This window comes from Triticum aestivum, chromosome 3D (assembly GCF_018294505.1).
Source record: "Triticum aestivum cultivar Chinese Spring chromosome 3D, IWGSC CS RefSeq v2.1, whole genome shotgun sequence".
Lineage (NCBI taxonomy): Eukaryota > Viridiplantae > Streptophyta > Magnoliopsida > Poales > Poaceae > Triticum > Triticum aestivum.
In genome coordinates, this window is record NC_057802.1 from 389213555 (window position 1) to 389227063 (window position 13509).

Genomic DNA, 13509 nt, shown 5'->3' on the forward strand with positions numbered 1-13509 from the left:
ACGGACTCCAGGAAATTTGTTCTATGTAACCAGCACCTCGATATAGGCTCGATATAGTGGGGTGGCATGGGCGATAACTAGCATTCACATCTAGCAGTACGGCACACGCCACCCACACGAGTCCCATCCGACACCAATTTTCTTGGAGTCCGTGCTACAGCCATCTCTCCTCCCTCCTGTTTTCTCAGCCATCGCGCGGTGGGCAGGGTGGGGGTTTGCCGATAGTCGGTTTGCTCAATTGTGGTCCCACTTGTAAGTGAAAATGCAACACAGCACGCATTCCCCCTTGAGCGGCGTGCCGAACCAACCGTGTGGGGGTGTGACGAGAACACGGCAGGCTTTTCCTTTTGAACTTGTAACTTGTAAAATTTGGTTCTGCTCCATGGCGCGACCGACAGATAGAAATCACGATTTTCCCTAGAGTAATGAGAAGTTTGGTTCTGGCGCGGTCATGCATGGAGTACGTACGAAAATTATGAAGTTGATGCAAAAGGTAAGATAATTACTAGGTATAGTACAATATACTACTACATGGATTTGACGGAAAGATAAAGATACATACGGATCCATCAATGACATCCTCACGCCCTAGTGCGCCGGGTCACCAACCGACGTGTCAGGAGCAGCGGCGTTGCTGGCGAGCTCAACGTGCTTCTGAACAATGCCATCCAAGGTAACCCTGCGGTCCAAGAAGGGCAGCGTCCTATCGTCCTCCTCTTACATGTAGTAGTCCTTGTGGACGATTCGCGCGTAGATGTGGGTGATTATGTCGATGGTGTCTTGCTGCGCCAGGCGCTGCGCGGCGAGGGCGACCTCGAGGTGGACATTCTCCGGCGTGACAGTGGGCAGTCGCATGGCCACCAGTGCGTCAAAGAGGTTGTCACCATAGAGGCCGTTGAGGGTGGCAGGCATCGCAGAGCCTAGGCGCGTGGGCTGGAGGCGTACGTCAAGGTCGTCCGCGAGCTTCTTGACGACGGTGAATGTCGATGTCAAACCAGCGGATCTCGAGTAGTGGGTCCCGAACTGTGCGTCTAAGGTCGATGTTAACAGGAGACAGGGGACACAATGTTTACCTAGGTTCAGGCCCTCCTACCCGAGATCCGCCAGTTTTGACACCGACATTGGTGCTTTCATTGAGAGTTCCACTGTGTCGTCGTCAAAAGGTTTTGATGGCTCCTTCGATCATCCATAATGATGCTGTCCAAGGGGAAATCTCCCTCCCCGGAAAAATCTTCGTATTCGGCGGCTTCGCACTGCGGGCCAACTCGCTTGGCCATCTAGAGCAGATCGAAAGCTACGCCCCTGGCCATCAGGTCAGATTTGGAAGCTTGAACTACGTCGCGAATATCCGCGGAGACTTCATCTTCGACGGGTTCGAGACCACGGCAGCCGCTCCCTGCCACCACGATGAACATGACGTAAATCTATCATCGGACCACACCCAGGAAATTGCGCCTGTAACCGCTCTGGCCTCATATTCAGAACAGATCGTGCCATCCGAGGATGGGAAGCTCTACCCCGCCACGGAAGCCACAGACTCAGTGGCGTTGGAGCCGCACACAGACCTAATTTCAAGCGACACCTGTGTCACCGGAACCATGGACTCGTCTCCGGCTACAGGTTCCAGACCTTGTGCGTCCGCGTACGTCGAGCTTGATCGGTCATCGATCCTTGAATTCAGCTCCGCGGACATCTTCCGGCACTCGCCCTTGGGCGACGTGCTAAGCTCATTAAAAAATCTATCCTTAGCGAGGGACTCACATCCGAATTATATCCGGTTCGAACTGGAGGCTGATGACGGAGAATTTTGTTTCCCACCCACCGCCCACTTCATAGTCACTGTCGAGGACTTAACCAACACGTTTGATTACTCTCCAAAAACATCGACAATATGGACGACGATGCCGGAGAAGAAGAGGCCCAAAATCCATCGTTTACCGGACGTTGGACAACCACTTCCTCGTATGATGTATACATGGTGGATGCACCAAAAGAGAATAGCGGTGATAACAAGGAAGATCCAGTTGAGGATAAACCTCCTGAGATAAAACCAAAGCATCGGCGTCAGCGGCGCCGCTCTAAATCACGCTGCAGCAAAGACAGCAACACCGGCACAGGAGACGATAACACTCCGGACGGTGCTGAAGACAGAGAAAATCCCAACGAACAAACTGCCAAACACGATGATCGGGAAGATGGGCAAGTTAGCCCTGATGAACAGGCCATAACAAAGACACGGAGGACAGTAATTATTTTCCCCTCTCCGAGGAGGAGGTGAGCCTCGGCAACGAGGATTTTATCGTGCTTGAGGAACCTCTCGAGCAGGAGCGCTTTAAGCGCCAGCTAATAGCCACTGCAAGGAGCCTGAAAAAGAAGCAGCAGCAGCAGCTTCAAGCTGATCAAGATCTTCTAAACGACAGATGGACTCATATCCTAGCAGCTGAAGAATACAGCCTCAAGCGCCCAGCCAAAAGTTACCCGAAGCGCAAATTACTACCTCAGTTCAATGATGAGGCGCCGGATCCCGTACCATCCTCGCGCAATGCGGCTGACCGACCACCACGCGGTTGGGATAAAGCGGCAACTCAGGCCGAACACCAGACCGCCCTGCCTCATCGTCAAGGAAGAGATAAAACAGCTCGTGGTCATACATATGACCTTCGGCAGAAACTGGACAATAGAGCAGGACATATGATAATCCCCAAGTGCAAGGAATCATCGTAGCAATTCCCAATGGTGGAAGTGATAAGTATGGAGTGTCGAACCCAAAAGGAGCTAAAGGTAAGATCAATACTCTCTCAAGTCCTAGCTACCACTGAAACGACTCTACGTACACCGAACATTTGCTTCCAACTAGAAACGAGAAATAAAACTACATTGTAGGTATGAACAGGATAACTTTGCGTGGTATCGGAGAGCTAAAATATAAATAGCGAGTGTGGAATAATGATGGATCGGTGTGCAGAATTGTCCTAGGCAATTGTTAACAAGACGGATAGTCGTCATTGCAATTTCATATGAGGGAGAGGCATAAGCTAACATACATTCTCTTCTTGGATCATATGCACTTATGATTGGAACTCTAGCAAGCATTCGCAACTACTAAAGATCATTAAGGTAAAACCCAACCACACCATTAAAGCATCAAGCCCCCTTTATCCCATACGCAACAACCCCTTACTCGGGTTTATGCTCCTGTCGCTCAAGCAACCCACTATAAGCGAATCATAAACGTATTGCAACACCCAACAGCGGGAATCCCTCACGCTTGCGCGACATGGATGGCACAATAGGACAACACCGAAATAAAACATACAACTCATACCAATCTATATCACCAATCAACCCAAAGACAAAGGATATCTACTCAAAACATCATAGGATGGCAACACATCATAGGATCATAATATGTGGCATAAAGCACCATGTTCAAGTAGGGATTACAGCGGGGTGCGGGAGGGTGGACCACGTAAAATAGATGAGGATGGTGATGATGATGGTGATGTTGATGAATACGATCACCGCGGCGATGATTCCCCTCCCGATGGCACTCCGGCGCCACCGGGAGAGAGGAGGAGAGGTTCTCCCCCTTGTGGTTCCTCCTCCATGGCCTCCCCCTAGATGGGGAGAGGTTCTCCCTCTAGATCATGGCCTTCATGGCGATGATGGCCCTCTGGGATCCTCCTCCATGGCCTCCGATGATGATGGCCCCCTCCGGCAGGGTGCCAGAAAGGGCCTAGATTGATTATCGTGGCTACAGAGGCTTGCGGCGGCGGAACTTCCAATCTAGGTTATTTTCTGGAGGTTTCTGTATTTATAGGAATTTTTGGCGTAGGTCTCACGTCAGGGGGGTCTCCGAGTCGTCCACGAGATAGGGGCCCACGCCCAGGGGGTGGGCGCGCACCCACCCTCGTGGACAGCCCGGGACTCTTCTGGCCCAACTCTTTTACTCCAGGGGCTTCTTTTGGTCCATAAAAAATCATCTAAAATTGGCACGTCAATTGGACTCCGTTTGGTATTCCTTTTCTTTAAAACTCAAAAACAAGGAAAAACATAAACTGGCACTGGGCTCTAGGTTAATAGGTTAGTCCCAAAAATCAAATAAAATAGCATATAAATGCATATAAAACATCTGAGATGGATAATATAATAGCATGAATACTTCATAAATTATAGATACATTGGAGACGTATCAGCATCCCCAAGCATAATTCCTGCTCGTCCTCGAGTAGGTAAATGATAAAAGAAATAATTTATGAAGTGTGAATGCTAGTAGGTGCACAAGTTTGATCAATGATAATTTCAATCACCTTTTCTAGCATCATTATATGTCATAACAGTAGCTCATCTCATAAAACTTTTCATGATCAAGTTACAAGCTATTCACATGTTAAAGTATAGATCGTAAACATTCTTGAAAACTAGCAAACAGTGCTCTTAGTCATCGAACAATTGCAATTCATCTTATTTTCGGGAAGGGTCTATGTAAGAGCTTTGATTCAACAAACTCCACATACTCAACTATCATTTAATCTTTCACAATTGCTAACACTCATGTGATATTTATTGGTTCAATGTTTTAATCGGACACAGAGAAAGATAGGGGCTTATAGTTTCCCCTCCCAACCTTTTACCTCCAGGGTAATGTCAACAATAATAATTTATGAAAACCTACATCCAAGTGGATATATATATCCGGATCGCTCCAACACAAAGTGCTTGCCAAAGGAAAAGTGTAAAAATGAAAGGTGATGATCACCATGACTCTTGTATAAGGGTAGAAGATAAATGTAAAAGATAGGCCCTTCGCAGAGGGAAGCAGAGGTTGTCATGCGCTTTTATGGTTGGATGCAAAAAATCTTAATGCAAAAGAACGTCACTTTATATTGCCTCTTGTGATAAAGACCTTTATTATGCAGTCCATCGCTTTTATTTCTTCCCTATCACAAGTTCGTATAAAGCTTATTTTCTTCGCACTAATAGATCATACATATTTAGAGAGCAATTTTTATTGCATACACCAATGACAACTTACTTGAAGGATCTTACTCAATCCATAGGTAGGTATGGTGGACTCTCATGGCAAAACTGATTTAAGGGATGTTTGGAAGCACAAGTAGTATTTCTACTTGGTGCAAAGAATTTGGCTAGCATGAGAGGGAAAGGCAAGCCCAACATGTTGGATGATCCAAGACAATATAACGTTTCGGATATAGGAAAACATAACCCATTAAGTTGTCTTCCTTGTCCAACATCAACTTTTTAGCATGTCATATTTTAATGAGTGCTCACAATTACAAAAGATGTCCAAGATAGTATATTTATATGTGAAATCTCTCTTACTGCTTCAATATTCTTTCATGAATTGTTCGAGTGACCAATTCTGCATTTGCTAACTTTCAATGGGTTTACTACATATACTTATTATGTGTGAAGTCACTACTCCCCATGTTATAAGCATATGAAACGTATATAAATTCAGATTTATGATATTCAATTCATTCAACCATTTACTCACAGGATATACGTGAAGCTTGTGAGTAAATGACAAACTACTCCACAAAGATATAAGTGAAGAACACTGAGTAGTCAAATAATTAACTAGCCATGGGAGGATTCTTTTTTATTCAAGATTTCAGATCCAATGATTTTATTCAAACAGCAAGTAAAATTGAAAACACGCTCCAAGCAAAACACATATCATGTGACGAATAAAAATATAGCTCCGAGTAAGGTATACCGATAGTTTTGAAGACGAAAGAGGGGATGCCTTCCGGGGCATCCCCAAGCTTAGGCGCTTGAGTCTTTCTTGAATATTACCTTGAGGTGCCTTGGGCATCCCCAAGCTTAGGGTCTTTCCACTCCTTATTCTCCTCATATCGACATCTCACCCAAAGCTTGAAAACTTCAATCACACAAAACTTAACGGAACTTCGTGAGATAGGTTAGTATGATAAAGAGTAAACCATTCACTTTGGTATTGTCAAAGACAAGGTTCATAATTGTTCTCACACAAAGCCTACTGTACCATATCATTTCTACAATTTATATTGAGAAATATAAGCCATAGAAACTAGAAAACAAGCAAACTATGCAATCAAAACAGAATCTGGCAGAAACAGAACAGTCTGTAATGATTTGCCCAGCAACCATACTTCTGCTACTCCAAAAATTATGAGATAAATTGGTGGACGTGAGGAATTTGTCTATTAATATTCTTCATAAATAATCAACTCAAAATAACTCTTCTATAAAAAATGGTAGCTAATCGCGTGAGCACAAAGTTTCTGTTTTTTTACAACAAGATCACATTAACTCTCACCCAAGTCTTCCCAAAGGTCTTACTTGGCACTTTATTGAAACAAAAATCTATGAAAAATGATTACTACAGTAGCTTAATCATGTAAACACACAAAAACAGTAAGGGTAAACATTGGGTTGTCTCCCAACAAGCGCTTTTCTTTAATACCTTTTAGCTAGGCATGATGATTTCAATGATGCTCACATAAAAGAAAAGAATTGAAACATAAAGAGAGCATCATGAAGAATATGACTAGCACATTTGAATCTAGCCCACTTCCTATGACTAGGGATTTTGTGAACACATAATTTATAGGAACAAGAATCAACTAGCATAGGAAGGCAAAACAAGTATAACTTCAAAACTTTAAGCACATAGAGAAGAAACTTGATATTATTGCAACTCCTACAAGCATATATTCCTCCCTCATAATAACTTTCAGTAGCATCATGAATGAATTCAACAATATAACCATCACATAAAGCATTCTTTTCATGATCTACAAGCATAGAAACTTTTCTACTCTCCACATAAACAAAATTCTTCTCATTCAGAATAGTGGGATCACTAATTCCTAAAGTTGACACTCTTCCAAACCCGCTTTAGATGATAGTATTATTCATACTCCAAAAGATATAAGTGAAGTTCATGGAGCATTCTACAATTAATATAGACTAACCAATATCCAAGCTCAAAATATATATGTGAAGCACACGAAGCATTCTATAAAACCATACTCAAAAGATTTAAGTGAAGCACAAAGAGCATTCTATAAGGTCATACTCAAAAGATATAAGTGAAGCACATGAATCATTCTATAAATTGATGAAGGTACATCTCATACTAGCATGGTTCTTTAAGAAAAAACAAAAACACAAAGGACACAAATCATGTGAACATAACAAAAACCGAGGTATACCGATAATTGTTGAAGAAGAAAGATGGGATGCCACCCGGGGCATCCCCAAGCTTAGATGCTTGAGTATCCTTGGAATATTTACTTGGGGTGCCTTGGGAATCCCCAAGCTTGAACTCTTGCCTCTCTTTATTCTTCTCACATCGGTAACTCCTCGTTCTTCGAACACTTCATCCACAAAAACTTAACAAAAACTTTGTGAGATCCGTTAGTATACTAAAGCAAATCACTTCCTTTAGGTACTGTTGCAAAATCATTCCAATTTAATATTATCACTTTATCTACTGTAGTCCAACTTCACCATGGTTCATACCCCCCGATACTACCCACAGATTCATCAAAATGAGCGATCAACACATAGAAAACAGAATCTGTCGAAAACAGGACAGTCTGTAGTAATCTGGAAGTTGAGTAAACTTCTGTAACTCCAAAAAACTATAAAAAAATATGAAACTTTAAAAACTTTGTACAGAAGTAATGTGCAAAAAGTTTCAGACCCATTTGACTTTCCAGTAAAAAATGTAAATTCACGCACTACAGCCAAAGTTTCTGTTTTTCTACTGCACATAGTAAACAAGCAATCTAATCATCCTAAAACCAAAGCCTGGCTCATTATTTTTATAATACAATGGATATATACAAGGGGATAATTATTTTCAAAGAAGCTTCCATGAATTTTTTTACATTGTTTCCATGAGCATGAATACAAGTGTTCAAGGTCGACCCTCACTTCTCCAATGCATAACCTTCCAATCACTTCTCTTATTGAAAAACATTTTAGGCATGAGAGGCAAGTAAATTTTTTTGTATTTTCATTCTTAATTTTTTTTGTATGTTTCACCCACAACTAAACAGAAACAAAAATGAAAAACAAAATCTATTTAGTGAAGAAAGCAAACAAGCACACACGAGAATATCAACCCCACGCTATTACTCCCCGGCAACAGCGCCAGAAAAGGGCTTGATTATCCCCAAGTGCAGGGTATCATCGTAGCAATTCCCAATGGTGGAAGTGATAAGTATGGAGTGTCGAATCCACAAGGAGCTAAAGGTAAGATCAATATTCTCTCAAGTCCTATCTACCACTGTTACGACTCTATGTACACCGAACGTTTGCTTCCAACTAGAAACGAGAAATAAAACTACGTTGTTGGTATGAAGAGGATAACTTTCCATGGTATCGGAGAGCTAAAATATAAAAGTAGGTGTTGTTATCATAAAGTTAGAATATATTACTAAATATTATAAATAGTGAGTGTGGAATAATGATGGATCGGTGTGCGGAATTTTCCTAGGCAATTGTTAACAAGACCGATAGTCGTCATTGCAATTTCATATGAGGGAGAGGCATAAGCTAACATACTTTCTCTTCTTGGATCATATGCACTTATGATTGGAACTCTAGGAAGCATCTGCAACTACTAAAGATCATTAAGGTAAAACCCAACCATAGCATTAAAGCATCAAGTCCCCTCTATCCCATACGCAACAACCCCCTTACTCGGGTTTATGCTTCTGTCACTCAAGCAACCCACTATAAGCGAATCATAAACGTATTGCAACACCCTACAGCGGGAATCCCTCACGCTTGCGCGACACGGAGGGCACAATAGGACAGCACCAAAATAAAACATACAACTCATATCAATCTATATCGTCAATCAACCCAAATACAAAGGATATCTACTCAAAACATCATAGGATGGCAACACATCATTGGATCATAATATGTGGCATAAAGCACCATGTTCAAGTAGGGATTACAGCGGAGTGCGGGAGAGTGGACCGCGTAAAATAGATGATGATGGTGATGATGATGGTGATGTTGATGTTGATGAAGACGATCACTGCGGCGATGATTCCCCTCCCGATGGCACTCTGGCGCCACCGGGAGAGAGGAGGAGAGGTTCTCCCCCTTGTGATTCCTCGTCCATGGCCTCCCCCCTAGATGGGGAGAGGTTCTCCCTCTGGATCTTGGCCTTCATGGCGATGATGGCCCCTCCGGGATCCTCCTCCATGGCCTCCGGTGATGATGGCCCCCTCCGGCAGGATACCAGAGAGGGCCTAGATTGATTCTCGTGGCTACAGAGGCTTGCGGCGGCGGAACTGCCGATCTAGGTTATTTTCTGGAGGTTTCTGTATTTATAGGAATTTTTGGCATAGGTCTCACGTCACCTGGGTCTTCGAGTCATCCACGAGATAGGGGCCCACGCTCAGGGGGTGGGCGCGCCCCCCACCCTCGTGGACAGCCCGGGACTCTTCTGGCCCAACTCTTTTACTCCAGGGGCTTATTTTGGTCCATAAAAAATCATCAAAAATTTGCACGTCAATTGGACTCCGTTTGGTATTCCTTTTCTGTAAAACTCAAAAACAAGGAAATAACAGAAACTGACACTCGGCTCTAGGTTAATAGGTTAGTCCCAAAAATCATATAAAATAACATATAAATTCATATAAAACATCTAAGATGGATAATATAATAGCATGAATACTTCATAAATTAAAGATACGTTGGAGACGTATCAGCATCCCCAAGCTTAATTCATGCTCATCCTCGAGTAGGTAAATGATAAAAGAAATAATTTATGAAGTGTGAATGCTACCAGGTGCACAAGTTTGATCAATGATAATTTCATTCACCTTTTCTAGCATCATTATATGTCATAATAGTAGCTCATCTCATAAAACTTTTCATGATCAAGTAACAAGCTATTCACATGTTAAAGTATAGATCATAAACTTTCTTGAAAACTAACAAACAGTGCTCTTAGTCATCAAACAATTGCAATTCATCTTATTTTCGGGAAGGGTCTATGTAAGAGCTTTGGTTCAGCAAACTCCACATACTCAACTATCATTTAATCTTCCACAATTGCTAACACTCATGTGATATTTATGGGTTCAAAGTTTTAATCGGACACAGAGAAAGATAGGGGCTTATAGTTTCGCCTCCCAACATTTTACCTCAAGGGTAATGTCAACAATAATAATTTATGAAAACCTACATCCAAGTGGATATATATCCGGATCGCTCCAACACAAAGTGCTTGCCAAAGGAAAGGTGTAAAAAGGAAAGGTGGTGATCACCATGACTCTTGTATAAGGGTAGAAGATAAAAGTAAAAGATAGGCCCTTCGCAAAGGGAAGCAGAGGTTGTCATGCGCTTTTATGGTTGGATGCACAAAATCTTAATGCAAAAGAATGTCACTTTATATTGCCTCTTGTGATAAAGACCTTTATTATGCAGTCTGTCGCTTTTATTTCTTCCCTATCACAAGTTCGTATAAAGCTTATTTTCTTCGCACTAATAGATCATACATATTTAGAGAGCAATTTTTATTGCATGCACCGATGACAACTTATTTGAAGGATCTTACTCAATCCATAGGTAGGTATGGTGGACTCTCATGGCAAAACTGGTTTAAGGGATGTTTGGAAGCACAAGTAGTATTTCTACTTGGTGCAAAGAATTTTGCTAGCATGAGAGGGAAAGGCAAGCCCAACATGTTGGATGATCCAAGACAATATAACGTTTCGGATATAGGAAAACATAACCCATTAAGTTGTCTTCCTTGTCCAACATCAACTTTTTAGCATGTCATATTTTAATGAGTGCTCACAATTACAAAAGATGTCCAAGATAACATATTTATATGTGAAATCTCTCTTCCTTCAATATTCTTTCATGAATTGTTCGAGTGACCAATTCTGCATTTGCTAACTTTCAATGAGTTTACTACCTATACTTATTATGTGTGAAGTCATTACTCCCCATGTTATAAGCATATGAAACGTATATAAATTCAGATTTATGATATTCAATTCATTCAACCATTTTCTCATAGGATATACGTGAAGCTCGTGAGTAAATGACAAACTACTCCACAAAGATATAAGTGAAGAACACTGAGTAGTCAAATAATTAACTAGCCATGGGAGGATTCTTTTTAATTCAAGATTTCAGATCCAATGATTTTATTCAAACAGCAAGTAAAATTGAAAACACGCTCCAAGCAAAACACATATCATGTGATGAATAAAAATATAGCTCCGAGTAAGGTATACCGATAGTTTTGAAGACGAAAGAGGGGATGCCTTCCGGGGCATCCCCAAGCTTAGGCGCTTGAGTCTTTCTTGAATATTACCTTGGGGTGCCTTGGGAATCCCCAAGCTTAGGGTCTTTCCGGTCCTTATTCTCCTCATATCGACATCTCACCCAAAGCTTGAAAACTTCAATCACACAAAACTTAATGGAACTTCGTGAGATAGGTTAGTATGATAAAGAGTAAACCATTCACTTTGGTACTGTCAAAGACAAGGTTCATAATTTTTCTCACACAAAGCCTACTGTACCATATCATTTCCACAATTTATATTGAGAAATATAACCCATAGAAACTAGAAAACAAGCAAACTATGCAATGAAAACAGAATCTGTCAGAAAGAGAACAGTCTGTAATGATCTACACAGCAACCATACTTCTGCTACTCCAAAAATTATGAGATAAATTGGTGGACGTGAGGAATTTTTCTATTAATCTTCTTCAAAAATAATAAACTCGAAAGAACTCTTCTGTAAAAAATGATAGCTAATCCCGTGAGCGCAAAGTTTCTGTTTTTTACAACAAGATCACATTAACTCTCACCCAAGTCTTCCCAAAGGTCTTACTTGGTACTTTATTGAAACAAAAAGCTATAAAACATGATTAATACAGTAGCTTAATCATGTAAACACACAAAAACAGTAAAGGTAAACATTGGGTTGTCTCCCAACAAGCACTTTTCTTTAATGCCTTTTAGCTAGGCATGATGATTTCAATGATGCTCACATAAAAGAAAAGAATTGAAACATAAAGAGAGCATCATGAAGAATATGACTAGCACATTTGAATCTAGCCCACTTCCTATGACTAGGGATTTTGTGAACACATAATTTATAGGAACAAGAATCAACTAGCATAGGAAGGCAAAACAAGTATAACTTCAAAACTTTAAGCACATAGAGAGGAAACTTGATATTATTGCAACTCCTACAAGCATATGTTCCTCCCTCATAATAACTTTCAGTAGCATCATGAATGAATTCAACAATATAACCATCACAGAAAGCATTCTTTTCATGATCTACAAGCATAGAAACTTTTCTACTCTCCACATAAACAAAATTCTTCTCATTCAGAATAGTGGGATCACTAATTCCTAAAGTTGACACTCTTCCAAACCCGCTTTAGATGATAGTATTATTCATACTCCAAAAGATATAAGTAAAGTTCATGGAGCATTCTACAATTAATATAGACTAACCAATATCCAAGCTCAAAATATATATGTGAAGCACACGAAGCATTCTATAAAACCATACTCAAAAGATTTAAGTGAAGCACAAAGAGCATTCTATAAGGTCATACTCAAAAGATATAAGTGAAGCACATGAATCATTCTATAAATTGATGAAGGTACATCTCATACTAGCATGGTTCTTTAAGAAAAAACAAAAACACAAAGGACACAAATCATGTGAATATAACAAAAACCAAGGTATACCGATAATTGTTGAAGAAGAAAGATGGGATGCCACCCGGGGCATCCCCAAGCTTAGATGCTTGAGTATCCTTGGAATATTTACTTGGGGTGCCTTGGGAATCCCCAAGCTTGAACTCTTGCCTCTCTTTATTCTTCTCACATCGGTAACTCCTCGTTCTTCGAACACTTCATCCACAAAAACTTTGTGAGATCCGTTAGTATACTAAAGCAAATCACTTCCTTTAGGTACTGTTGCAAACTCATTCCAATTTAATATTAGAACTTTATCTACTATATTCCAACTTCACCATGGTTCATACCCCCCGATACTACCCATAGATTCATCAAAATAAGCGATCAACACATAGAAAACCGAATCTGTCAAAAATAGGACAGTATGTATTAATCTAGAAGTTGAGTAAACTTCTGTAACTCCAAAAAATTATAAAAAATATGCAAATTTAAAAACTTTTTACGGAAGTAATGTGCAAAAAGTTTCAGACCCATTTGGATTTCCAGTAAAAAATGTAAATTCACGCACTACAGCCAAAGTTTCTGTTTTTGTAAATCTAAGATGGATAAAATAATAGCATGAATACTTCATAAATTGTAGATACGTTGGAGACGTATCAACATACTAGATCGATCTATGGATCGCGAGGACGTGCCCCGACACGTGACGACGGCTACCTATTCGGACGTGACAAGCCTATTCATGCCCGGGCCGAAAACCGCAGACGGACTCCATCGGAGCTACGTCGCGATGTGG